The 13,172-nt window shown below is 46.7% G+C and overlaps 1 protein-coding gene across 2 annotated transcripts in view; it reads right to left on the reverse strand.

Annotated features, from left to right (window-relative positions):
• FOXP1 (forkhead box P1) overlaps window positions 1-13,123 on the reverse strand; it is a 624,795-nt gene extending 611,672 nt beyond the window's left edge. For both annotated transcript variants that reach the window (XM_037019201.2, XM_073230906.1), the window contains exon 1: window positions 11,955-13,123. The gene's annotated coding sequence lies outside the window, so the exon portion shown is untranslated. The remainder of the gene's footprint in view (window positions 1-11,954) is intronic.
• Window positions 13,124-13,172: the final 49 nt, after the last annotated feature.

Raw genomic sequence — 13,172 nt, forward strand, 5'->3', positions numbered from 1 at the left:
ATGACCACCATTTATGGACGGAAAAACTCTGGGCTCTGTCTCTTCAGTGTTTTAAAGAAATACATGGGTTTAAAAATCATCTTTGATTAATCGCACTTGATAAACGCGTCCAAAAGGGTGGTCTGCAAACAGGAGGGCTGTTCCAACGTGGTCTGCAAAAGGCCAAACACAGCAGAGCACATCTGAGTGGCCACACAGACCTGAAGGACAGCTGAGGATTTTTTCCTAAAAGCACTTTTGTTCTCATTCAGCGACTATTACTGCATAATCCAGCATTGAAGCAGCAGCATTCTTCATGCATGCCGTGACGTATTTGGGAAGAACATCAGAGGGAGAGTCCAGTCTAAGTAAGTGATTTGTGGCCCGGTATCCTCCTGGTACATCATTTTTCCTGCCTCATCTCCAAAAACAAACACACCCCACAAAACTCTCCAGGGCCTCTATCAGCATGACACAAGAAAACCCATCTTCACTTTTAAACCTGATCATTTGCAAATATATTTCAGTCCCAGCCTTGGTGCGGAGGGAAGATTCCTTGGAGAAGCCTCATTCCCAAAGTCTGCCTGCCAATTTTTGGAGGCTGTAAGCCTTGTTTCCTCTCTTCTTCTCCAGGTTTCCTCCTACCCACAAAGCTAACGTACATCGTGAATGGGCCTGAATTTAGTTCCTTAATCAGAACTTGCCAGCTCTGTGGTTGCCCGGCCAGTCACTCTCTGAAAGGCTCAAGGGAAAACATGGTTTCAATTCCTGGTTTATTTGGGGGTTTGGGTAAATGAAATGAGTTCACGAGCTGGGGATCCAGGGAGGATCTGGGCTGGTAGCAAGGCTTTTACTAAAGTTAGTGCCCTACCCCCTTTAATGACAAACCGGTCTCAGAGCCAGCACTGGGATCGCCTTCTAACTCCCACATTCAAGAATTCTTTTGTTTGCATTCCATCTCCTTTCCAGACTGCCCCATTTATGTTCTTGTCACTCCTATAGGATCCAGATTAAACGTTCACGTTGATGGAGCAAGGCAGGGAAGACAACCTCCACGTTTCCATCTGGGAGGACCCCTCTCCTGTCCACAAAGAAGGTACGGAACACACCGGGGTGCACGATGAAGAAAAGTGAAAATGCATTTCATCAGATGCCAAATAAGAACCTGAGACCGAAGGCAGCTTTTTTAAAAAAGGCATGTGAATGTCAACTACTCCTCCAGTTCTTCCCGCCCTGACACAACGAAACTGCTTTCCTCTTAAAATGCTCCATTTTCAGTAACTGTAGGGGTCACAATTTTAAGTTCAACATTCCTAATAGATCCTGGTGGGTTTCGGTGGCTGGGATTCTGCTTCCCTTACTGGCTCAGTTAGTCTGCCACCTCCCCAGCCCCTCCCCAAACCTCTGTTTTGCTAATGAACTTACCTTCGCTGACCCTTCTCCCCTCTCCTGTTTGGGGGCTGCTCTTCCTTCGGCCCCTGCACTTGAAATGTTCTTCTCTCTTCAACTGTCATCCCCATATGAGCAGGGGCACGCCTGGTGCCCACATTTTTCCCATCTTTTGTTGAGTGTGTGTTTGTATGTCTGTTATTGTTTTTCCCCCCTTTAATCAGAAGAACATGATCAGAGACTCCAACACATTCAGCTCAGAGTCTGAACTGACTGTACCCATTAGGAATTCTTAAAGTGCAGATCGGCTCTACAAAATGACTCTTTACAGATGCAAAAGTGACATCACAGGTTGCCTCACCCCCACCCCACCTCCCAACATGGATGGCTTTTCATTGCTGCTCCAATTTAAATTTCTCAGTTTACCAGTCAAAAGAGATGATTTTTCTAATATCCATCCTGCAAACTCCATCTGGGATCCCCCAAACAAGCTGTGTTCTTCTGCCTTTCTCCCAGGCATAAATTATAAAAAGTCTGCAACAGGAGCAGGGATGAGGTCAGGCCTTCTTGATCCTGAGCCGTGAGAGCCTTGATGCCCACAGACTTGCAGGATATGCCAACAGGGAGGATGAAATAAATGCCTTCCCTACAAGCATTTTTCCCCCCTCCTATCCAGCCTGCTGATCCTGTGCAAATTACCTTGGGGAAACCCAAGTTACAGTCCTCAAAAAACCGGAAGCGAGGAGCCTCTACTATAATCACAATTATCCTACGATGTGCATGCATTACAGGATATTATTACCCTTCCAAGCTTTCTGCCCCGTGTCATGTGTGAACAGAGAACCAGATGGGAGCTTTGGGGGCTAAAATGGATACACCGATTATTTATAGATTCGGACTAAAAATCATGTGAACTGCCTTCTGTGGAGTCCCACTTCCCGAGAACAGACTTGAAATAGACATAGTTGTGGAAAGTCTCAGTATCAGTTAGAATAATCCAAAACATGATATTGCAAGTAGGGAACGATGGAGTTAAGCCTGAAGAATTTTAGAAGCCCCTTCATGAAGAACAGTTTTAGAACTACCTCTTGGAAATCTCTAGAATGAGACCCAGTGATTCACCTTTACCTCCTGTTGGTTTTCATACCTTTGCCCCTGGCCAATTTTTTCTTGCTGGAAAAGCCTTTAAAATTAGACAGGACTGCTTGCCTAGCTAGGTGTCACCAGCTTTGGGGGAGAAGGAAATTGTTCCTAACACCTTGCACATGCTAGGCACTCAATCAACATTTACTGAAAGGATGATGGAATAAAAACAGACCTTTTTTATGAGTACAGGTATAGGACTATGTATTTTTTTGAGAAAGTTTCTTTAACTTTCTCCATTTTTTTTTTTTTACTTTGACATATGTGTCAGTTATTTTTTCTGAGGGGTTGGGACGGCCAACGTTTCTCAAAGGCTTCCTTGTGCCACATACTGTACTAAATATTTTACCTGTGTTGCGTTATTTTGACCTTATAAGGACTTACTATAATTTGCATCTGCCAATGGAATAGTAACTGGGCTGAGGTTAACCAGCGTGTCTGGGGTCACCCAACCAGCGAGTCCAGAGCCCAAGCCCCAGCCGCTCCCAAACATGGCCTGTTCTGCTGTGATTCAGAATTGAGAAATGCTGTGTTCTGTTATTGCTCATAAATCTAAAAATCAAGATGGAGGGGATTTTTGGAGAATGGCTAAAGCCATTAACATTTCTTAGGGATGCTTACATTTTCATTGCCAAAAAGCCATTTAAGGGAAACATCAAAAGCTTTTTCTTTTCTTTAATAAATAAAATCTCCAGGAAGACATGAACAAGGGGTATATGTGAAGCTCTAAAATGTTCTCTGTAGGCTGTCTTATGAGCTGACTCCTCTGGGGCACAAACTACCTAAAAAGCTTGAAACAAAAGGAAAATTTAGAAATGAATCTGGTGACATCAATACCTGAGTGGTAGTGCTAATTCTAAAATAAACTATTTGTACTGATTTAATTTTTATTGATCTCCATCTGAACACAGGCAACGTTACTAAACGTGGTAAACTAATAACTTTAACTACCATTCATTCTCACTCATCAGAAAGGAGGAGGTTCTGCCATGCTATCAGACCTGCTCAGAATCAAAATGAACTTTCACAGTTTCCTGGTTAACTATAATCCTCAAGGAAAAAGCACTCAGATGGTTTCTCGGGAACAGTGGTATCCCAGGTCACTCCCCTAGCTCCCCCACACAGGTGGTAACTGGGCCATGAGAAATGATAGAATTCTGTGCCCTCTGCTCCACGTGGCTTCAATACGTCAGTTGAAAGAAATATGTTTTTTAAAAAGTACAATAAAGCATGGGTTGTGTTACTAATATTGACTTTGTATGGGGGGGGTACACTTCCAAGTCAATCACCCCAAATTAAAGAAGTCCCTGTTTTTATGCTGCTAGGAAAGTTGCAAATATGGGCACATGACTTTCCCTTTAGTATAAAATCCCCTTGTTCCACAATTAATTTTCCTGCTGTCATGGCACGGAGTGTAGGATTGAGTGTGAGAGAGACAGAGAGACAGACAGAGAGAGAGAGAGAGTGAGAGAGTGTGTGTGTGTCTTCTGCGTATCCTTTGTACTTCAACTGAACGCCACCTAAGATCATCTCAACAGGAGAATAAAGGTTATCATTATGGTATTGGATAATGGATGGCATCCACTGTATGTTCTTGTTTAGGAAAATAAATCATCCTGAAAACTTTCATTATGTTCTGTGTAAAATGGAAGCACATCAGCTCTTGTTATGTTTTTCCCTCCTGGGTCGGCTTGGCTGGGCGCCTGAGGCTGGAAAGAACAGCCAGGGGTTGCCAAGCAAGGGCCGGCTTGATTCCTTGCCCAGTCCTCCAGGGGATGTAAACATCCTGCTCTGGAACACTTCCCCAACCTGCAGCGAGAGAACTCCCGTGCAGAGGTGCGGCCAGGGACCTGGAAGCCATGAGTCAGAGCACCACCCAGGCCCCGCCGGGTACCGAGGAGGTCAGGGTACCCACCCCACCCTAGCCCCCAAATGAGGCGAGCACTGGATTTAGTGCAGAAACATACAGAATCAAGTGCAGATGAAGGGCAAGGAAGACTAAGACTTGCTGAGTACCCACCAACCATAAGCCGATACTCTACCTGGTACTGCCACATGCATCACCTCCCGCCCCACGGAGGTGGGCTGCTCGGGGGCAAGGCCATGGGCTCTCGAGTGAGACAGCCCTGGGCCACCACTCACTGACTGTGTCGTCTTGGGCAATTTGCATAATCTCTCTGATGCTCGGTATTCTTACCAGCCAAGTGGGGATGGGCCAGTTAAAACACTGAAATCCTTTGACACCCAATGTTAGGAGCAGTTGCCTAGAGTTCCCAGAGCACACACCCTCCCAGTGTCCTGGCTGACCCGGCCCTGGGGGCCACCTTGTCAGGAACTCATCCCAAGGGAGAGAGGGCACAGCAGCGCCTCCAGGGTTTGTCCAGTGACAAGGGCTGGTTAGCTCTCGTTGACTGGTACCCGTGCCACACCAGTTGCTAGATAGCTTTACAGGGCTGTCCTAGGGGTGGGGTGGATTCTACAGAGCCCACCACGAGAGGCCCCCCCAAATATGATGATGGCTGTGCTCCTTATACACATGGGGAAAACTAGTCTGAACACACTTAAAAAACATGGGGAACCAGGATATGAACCTGGGTGGCATGGATTCTCAGCTCCATGGCTGTCAACCATGATGTATCACCAGGAAAATCCTAAGAGCCCACTGCATGCTGGCACGAAGGAGCGTCACTCCTGGAGGGAGCCGTTGCAGCAGCTAGATTTCAGATGCCCATGCTCATCTTGAGCGTCACCCTTGAGGATTTGTTCAAAGTCAAGGTATGCATCTAGTTGGGATGGCAATCTTTTCATTATAGGGAATTGCTTTTCTCAAGACTGAATGGAGTAAACTGGTCTCAGCTGCAGACTGGAATTTGACAGGCACTCAGCTAGCCTTCTCGACCAGGAGTTGACACAATGCTGTTCTCATGCTTGGGACCTCTGAGTGAGTACTGAGTTGTACCTCTGTGTTCTCGGAGGGGGGAGGAGCACATGCACAGAAAGATCCAATACCTAATTTCATATTGTGAATAAAATTATTCCTTTAAAAACTTTTATCAAGGCAGAATACTGTAAGGATATATTAAAAACAATAATGGCTCACCAATTAGAAATGTGATTGTCATATAATGGTCATGACTTATCCTATGCCCTGCTCCTTAAGATAGTCTTCTGATTTTATGCCCTGCTTCTCTGTCAGCTATTAACACTTGAGTATGAAACAGTCACCTGGGGACAGGAAGGTGCTTTTATGGAAACAGATCATAAGGCAGTTTTGTTAAGAGAAAAAGGAAAAGATAGGAACATTATAGGGGGAAGCCAGAGTATTTTTTCTAGAAGTAATGTAGGACTTTGCTACTCAACGTGTGGTGTGGTGTGGTTCATGGATCAACAACAGAGCCATCAGCCGGGAGCTGGTCAGAAACCAGAATCACAGGCCCACCCTGTCTGACAGCTCAGTCTGAATTTTTTTTTTTTTTTCTGCTTGAGAAACTATGCTCTAGGGGTCCAGCCTCTGCTCACACTTGGTGGGCAGGAGTGGTGGGAGGTGGTGCAGAGCGGAAAATGAAGCTGTAAGAGATGGGAAGGTACCCAAGTGTTTGCCTAAGACGTTATCCTGTCTGAATTGGCTGGAGGGAAAAAAAATCTGTTCTTGGATGGTGAGTGGGCTGCGGTTACAGTTGCACACAGCATGATGGCCATCTGGGTATAAAAAGAAAAGAAACACAAGAGTGTGGAATTGCTGCAGGGGCTAAGCACGGCCAGGTGTACATGCAGCAAAGCCAGCCCTGAAGATCAAAGGCAAGCTGATGGTAAAAGAGAACATCTTGCCCACCAAACCCAGGCCCTCTGAATGCAGAGGGCGAGATCTGAACGGACCAGATGTTAGCAGCCAAGGGCTCCTGAGAGCCTAGAACAAACTTGCCTAAATTGCTCTGTGCCATCAAAACCTCATTATCTGCCAGGCCCACCACTAAATACAAACATAGGTTCCAAAAGCAGATGTGAAAGAAGTCCTTTGAGGCACCCGGCCGAGGCGGTAGGAATTTTCTGTCCCGGTGGTAAATGGACAGTAATTAATTATAGGACAGATGCTGAAGCCCCAGAAGTTAAGTTTTTCTTTGCAGATGACAAGGGAGAGTAGTTTTTAGAAAGAGCTGTGTGAGCACTTCACATTACCCAGTCTGGGGTCATGACAGGTGCACGTGATCTTGTACAGAAGGGGTACCTCACCCTCCTGGAAGCTCCCACCCTCTCATGCCCATGCCTCAGATCCCACACCGTGACACCATCACTCCACCAAGAACTCAGTGGGATCATGGTGACTGGCAGGCAGACTGGCGTTTGCTCAACTTGTGTTTCCCAGAAGCACAAGCTGGCCTCTTAATGGCTCCCCAGAGATGTTCACAAATTCATTTAAGTATAATAATTATTACTGTTATTTTACTTTGTTCTTCTAGATGTCACCTTTCCTGCAAGCATCAGCCCTGTACTCCCAGACCATACTCCACTGTTAAGTCCAGTGTTCTCTGAAGTGCCCAGCTGCCTCGGACAGGGCCCTAAGTCCAAAGCACCTGTACTCAGATACAGTGCCATCCCCAGGTAAGAACACATACCTTTGTGCAAGTCAGTTAGCCTTCTGTGCCTCAGTTTCCCCATGTGCCAAATGCCTTCCTGACATACTGGACTGGGCTGTAAGCAGTCGCTCGGACCATCTTTTCCACACCATCCCCTATGGGATGGCACAGCCTCTGGAGTCCAGCCTCACTGGGCTCTTTTACAGTTTTATGCACTAGGTGGTTTTATGCATAGTGTAAATGGCACATTTTGGCTTGGAATAGAGCAAGAGTCCAAGACAGGCTTGGGAGACAGACAGCCCAGTTTATATCTTGTCTCCAACACTTGCTAAATCCTAGGACTTTGGACAGGTTGCTCTGCCACACTGCTGCCTCATTTGTATGATGGGTATGGTAGTGATTCACTGAGATGAAGCACATAAAGGGCCCAGTATTAGCAGGTGCTCAGTAAGTGCATAAAGAGTGTTTAAGAGGAGAAGTCTGCTGTCAGACTGTGCGCATTTAAATCCTAGCTAACCATGTCCCAGCTAAGACACCCTGGGCAAGTCACCTCCAATTCACTACATACGGAAGTTTCTCATGAGGATTAAGCAAATTCACGCACATAATTTGTAGCAGAATTGGGCACAGTCTGTGCTTGATAAATGTTCTTACTAATCATATTGTGAGTATTGCTTAATTTCTTGTTTCTATTTTGTTTGTGGCTTCCACCCCCAAGGAAAGAGACTATAATTTAATGACAATGTGGAGGGGAAAAAGCTCAGGGTCAGGCTACCTTCCCCCAGTAAGGTGGAAGAGCTGTCTCTCAGCTGAAAAGTGCTCACTCTGGAATGAGGCAGGCCTTGGGCAGGTCTGCCACTCTCGGGCTAAGGGATGGCTGCCGAGTACATTCAACTTTCTCCCAGTCCACGTACCTGCACAATACAGCTAGCACGCTACCTGCATTGATCAGTCAGAAGGGGAACTTGAGCTAATGCACACAAATGCACTTTGTAACCTCCTCTAGGCTACATATACTTAAAGGGTTGGGAACACAGAAACACATACTTTTAAAAGCACACAGAGATTTTGAATTTTCATTCAAACAAAAAGAGACTAAACACTTTTTTTCTACGTGTGCTTCTAGTTTTTTGTTTCTCTAAATTAAAAAAATGTAGAAAGCTCTTGTCTCAGGTAGGAGAAGATGACACTTTAATTTCTGCTCGTGCCAGCACTCTGGATTTGGGCTTCTTCACCAGCTATAAAACCAAATCAAACAGAGTGTGCCCACCCACCTGGTTAGGCTCACAGAAACCGTGTGTGTCTCACTGCTCACTTCCTGTGGGTACTTCAAAGCCTGGAGACTGTGTAGATGTCGTCTTGGTGGTGATTTCCCCTTAGCAAACACATGGGCAATATGGGAGAGACCAGCACCACGAAAGGAAATCTGGGGGTAGAAAGCTGAGTGCAATGAGCACAGTTGCCCTATCTGTGCCCTTCATTTCAGATGTACAGCACGGACGTGCGCCTGGTGTCTAGCTCACCTTCCCAAAGCACACCTTTCAAACTTACAGCAAGGAGGCATATCAAATTTAACTAGAAAAAATTAAATCTGTCACTATTGCTACAACCCTCCCTGTAAGCCATCACCCAGGCAGAAGATAAAAACAGTAGCCACTCCTACTTGAGAAGGGGAGCAAGGTGGGGGGAGTAGGCAGAGGGTGGGTCCCACTGCCCATTGTGTTTTTTTCCAAGTTTGTGTTTCTTTTATATGTTTGATTCTCCTTTCAAAGCAAAGTTCCCTTAACATGCAGTCAGGGACATTTTTACCTTGAGCACCTCTGATGCTCTAATACAGATAGTAAATCTTTACTTTCAGAAAAGTTCTTTTCTGGATTAAAATCAGCTTTTTGAATCAGAAAGCAGCTCATCCTTATAAAATGAAAACTTATTACAAAATTCTGATGTCAGAAAGCTTAGACAAGGAGTATTCGGATCATGTGCAGCCTGCAGAGCATCTGCCCTCACATGCTCGGGCATGGCCAGGGGTTTTTCCGATTGTGGGGAGGGTGCTGGGTTGGGGGCACCCACTGCATGCCCAGCACACTCAGTAGGATGCTTTGCAAGGCTGTGGCATAGATTTGGGGTTGATGACTGCAGCTACAGTTCAGAGTAAAGCCCCCTCCTCCACTGGGGAACCCACCTGACACACCAGGCCCTCACCTGGGAGACGCCTGCCTGCTTAGCTGTCATTAGTCCCTCATCGTTCCACACACGGAAGATCCCTTGAGTACCTGCAGTGCGTCAGGCACAGTGGCCTCCTGAGTGATAACCACAGTCTCTGTCCTCATCTAGAGGAAGGGACAACAGGCAACTGAAAGAAAGTGTGCTATGGGCTATATACTCTGACTGGCACAGGGCTCTCAGAGTGCCAAGGGGGAGAGGGAGGGACAAGGTGAGGGCTGTGATGGTGCACTGGGGAAGTCACTTACCTGGGGATGGGAGCAGAGGGACTGGGGGCTGCAATAGCATGCTGAGGAGATGTCCACCTCCTGGGGGACCAGGGGGACGGACCTATAATGCGAGCGGTTGGAGAACAGGCTGGAGACCTGCTCCCTGTGGGCTAATAAAGGGGAGAGGATGTCATTACAGAGCAACTGTGAGCCCTGGCATCACCAGCTCCCAGTCACTGATTTCCGCGCTTACGCTAATGCTAAAACGGACTGAGCCTGACCACATGCAAAGCTTGGGATGCTGCACACACTGAGGATGGTGCCGTTATCATCTCCACGCTGCAGCCGAAAACCACTGAGGCTCTGCAGTTCACTAACTATGTCGCCTTCGGCCAACTAGCTACTGGGGTTTGAAGCTCTGCTGGAGCATTTTGGGTTTTGCCTCCCATATCTCAACCCCTCTTTTCTGGGGAGCCACCTCCATGATTTCACTGGAGCTACACAGATGGGTATGTGACTTAAGCCTGGCCTGTTACAACATTGCCAGCCCCTGGCTGTGGTTACTGACTCAAGAATAAGAATGATAGCCAGTCATAGTCAATGGTACACAATCTTGGGAGTTACTCGAGAGAGATAATGTGAGGGGTCCATTCCATCTCTTTTGGGCTTAAATCTGGAGAATGAAGACAACACAGAAAGAACCAAGATAGCGGGTCTCCTGGATCAAACTGTGCCTGAAGCCACATACTCAGCTTTTCAGTTATGTCATTCATGATTTTCTTTCTTAAGACAGTCTCATTTGTTTTTCTGTCACTTGCAATGAAGTAGCACTAATGCCATGGTGTTTATGGGGACCCTCTCTTACTCTAGTCCTAGTGTTATAAACTATTGAAATGGATTGTTTTACTCAATTCTTACATTTAAAAAAAATTTTTCAGTAAAAATTTCAAGCATGACATAAATTGGATTCTGAAAATAAAGGCAGAGTAGAGTACTGGGATGTGCTGAACAACTGTAAAATTACAGTTGCCTAGGAAAAGGGAATAATGTGGTGTGAGGGGGACTGAGGTACAGACACTGCTGTGGGGCTCACTCGCTCTGTGACTTGGGCAAAGGGCTGTTCCTCACCAAGCTGCAGTACCCTCAGCTGTGAAATAAGGCACTGTCACCAGACGGCACCCTGACTCAGACCGGTAACTGCTTCCCTGGCTGCTTTTGAATAACCAAAAGTTGACTGACACGGACTTAAGAAGCCCATTCATACCCAAAGGTAAATGGAGGTTTATCTTCCATTCAAGTAAGTTCACACCTGTTTGTATTTGGCAGACGCGGCTGAGAAAAGCAAGTCACTGGGCTTATGCCCATGGAAGCAGAATTACCTAACTGACAAACGCCAGAGGACCTAACTCATACCAGACCTTGGCAATCTCAAAAGGCAGGCCTAGGAGAGGGTCTCCGGCCAGGCATGAGTCCTACTTTGCTCAAGACACAAGAACACCCCACCCCCTAGTCCGCCTCCCGCCGCCTCCAGGTAGCCTCTGCAAGGCACAGCTGGTCTGGACTCTCCCTTGATGACACCAGCCCACCAGCTCGAAGGCAGCCCACACTGACTCCATGAAAACCACACCAGTTAGTTTATAAAGGTTGACACGAGCAGGCTGCACACGGTGGTGACTTCTAAAGAATCTGATGAACCGAGAGCTTTATTCACCTATTGTGCTAAAAATTAACCGTAGGATTTCTACAACTTTGGAAAAAGGTGCTTTTCACCTGCTTTGAACTTCATATAATGAAGACAGACGTCTGCCACTGTCACAGACTTTTACAGGAGTCTCCTTTTAAAACTCTTATTCTGTCACAAGTAAATACATTTTGTTCTCCAAGAGTTCAGCCTATGAATTAATTAGATATTTCTGCCTGCAACATATGAGACTTCAAATTTTGTTTTGTAAAAAAAAAAAAAAGAGAGAGAGAGAGAAACATACAAACGGATGCCTGAAATGGCTATCAATATTTGTTAGGACAAGGATGTGTTACAATCAGAAGTCACTGTCACCTCTTCACAGGCAGAAATCATCTCCTCAGCCTCAGATGACAGCAGGGTGCACATTTCCTCCCCCTTTCTCCCCCAGGGGCCCCTACGTGGTGGAGCCTGTTGACATTCTGGGGTCGCTCTGGCCAGTGGCACCACGTGGGCACAGAGGGGAGAGACTACTTAGCAGAACAAAAGAGGAGACCAAGGCCACTCCCCTTTTCATACTCAGGAATTGGACGCATTCGCAAATTCTAGCAAAATGTCCCTGAGAAACTACCTACAGCGTCCAACCCTTGTCACAACGACTGTCACTCAGCAACCTAAACACAGGAGGCACACGCCATTCTTGAGGACTACGTGCGAAACAACACTGACAAGAAAGAGAAATGTAAAACCACAAACCTCCGCTGGAGTTTCACGGGGCCACCAATGCCTGCCTGTTGGTGTGAAGACAATGCGTTTGTTGGCTGCGATGACTGCTGACTTCATTCCCTTCAGGGAGGCCTCTACACTCGGAAAGTCTACACTCGGAAAGTCAGAGGGGCTCTTGCGAGCTTTATCTGCCCTCCAGCCTCACCTCCAGGCACTGAGGGAAGGAACAAAGACCTGCAGGAAGAAGCATAATGGCCGAGCTTCCTTAAAGGAATTTCCTGAAGCCAGGCAGGAGACAGGTGTTGCTAATAAATTACTTAATTAGTGCCACCTGAGGAAGGCGGGTGCCTCCTCACAAGGCTCACGGGAGGTCTGCGGACCCTCCTTCGTGTGTAGGGTCCCTTGGTGCCTCTCCGTCGTCTGCGCCTCACGCCTCTCAGCAGCCCAATTTTCTTGCCTATCATCAGATCCATAAACACTGTTATTTCCTACCAGTATCATTTAGGAATAAAGGAAGTTTTCTTGGGGGCAAGCTATCTATACTGTTGTTTGCATTTATTAAAATGAACATCTATCACTTTTATCCTAAAAAAAAAAATAAGGATTTTCACAAAGGTAAGAGCTTTCTGGACTCCACCTTAGACATGTGATTTTAAAACAACTGGCCACACATTGAGAAAGACAGGCCTACCCTGAGCAGAACACCAGGGTGCCATAAAACATTAATATCAAGACCTACACATAGACAGTACTTAACTTTTTGTAATGTGCCTTTACACGGATTTTTCTCATTTCATCTCCCCAGCCTGTGATAGGGACATTCACTCTTCGGGTTCCAAGAGGCGCAACCTGAAGCTCAGGTGCCTCACTCAAGGGCACATAGCTAGAAGGCGGGGCTGCAGAGAGGCAGGAGCTAGTCTCTCACCCAAACATGGTGCCCCTTCCAGTCACTGAAATGATTCCCCTGGCATACAGGATGGGTTTCTTAAGATGATTCTCTGCTGGGCCTGTGACAATGCCACTTCTGCATTCAACAACCAGGAAGGCTTCTGTGCAAAGGGCTCTGTGTGTGGTGCAGTGTGTAAAGGGCCTGGGAACCTTCAAGCAGGTGCCCCACGTACAAAGGGACACTGGCACCAGAATGAGCCCAGGGCCCTGGAGGGCTGAAACCCAAGGGCCTCTTAGATTGCAAGACAAGAGGGTTCCTCTCAAGCTTTGTGGTCCAGGGGGCCTTGGCTTGCCTTCAGA

Source organism: Manis javanica, chromosome 3, assembly GCF_040802235.1.
Source record: "Manis javanica isolate MJ-LG chromosome 3, MJ_LKY, whole genome shotgun sequence".
NCBI lineage: Eukaryota > Metazoa > Chordata > Mammalia > Pholidota > Manidae > Manis > Manis javanica.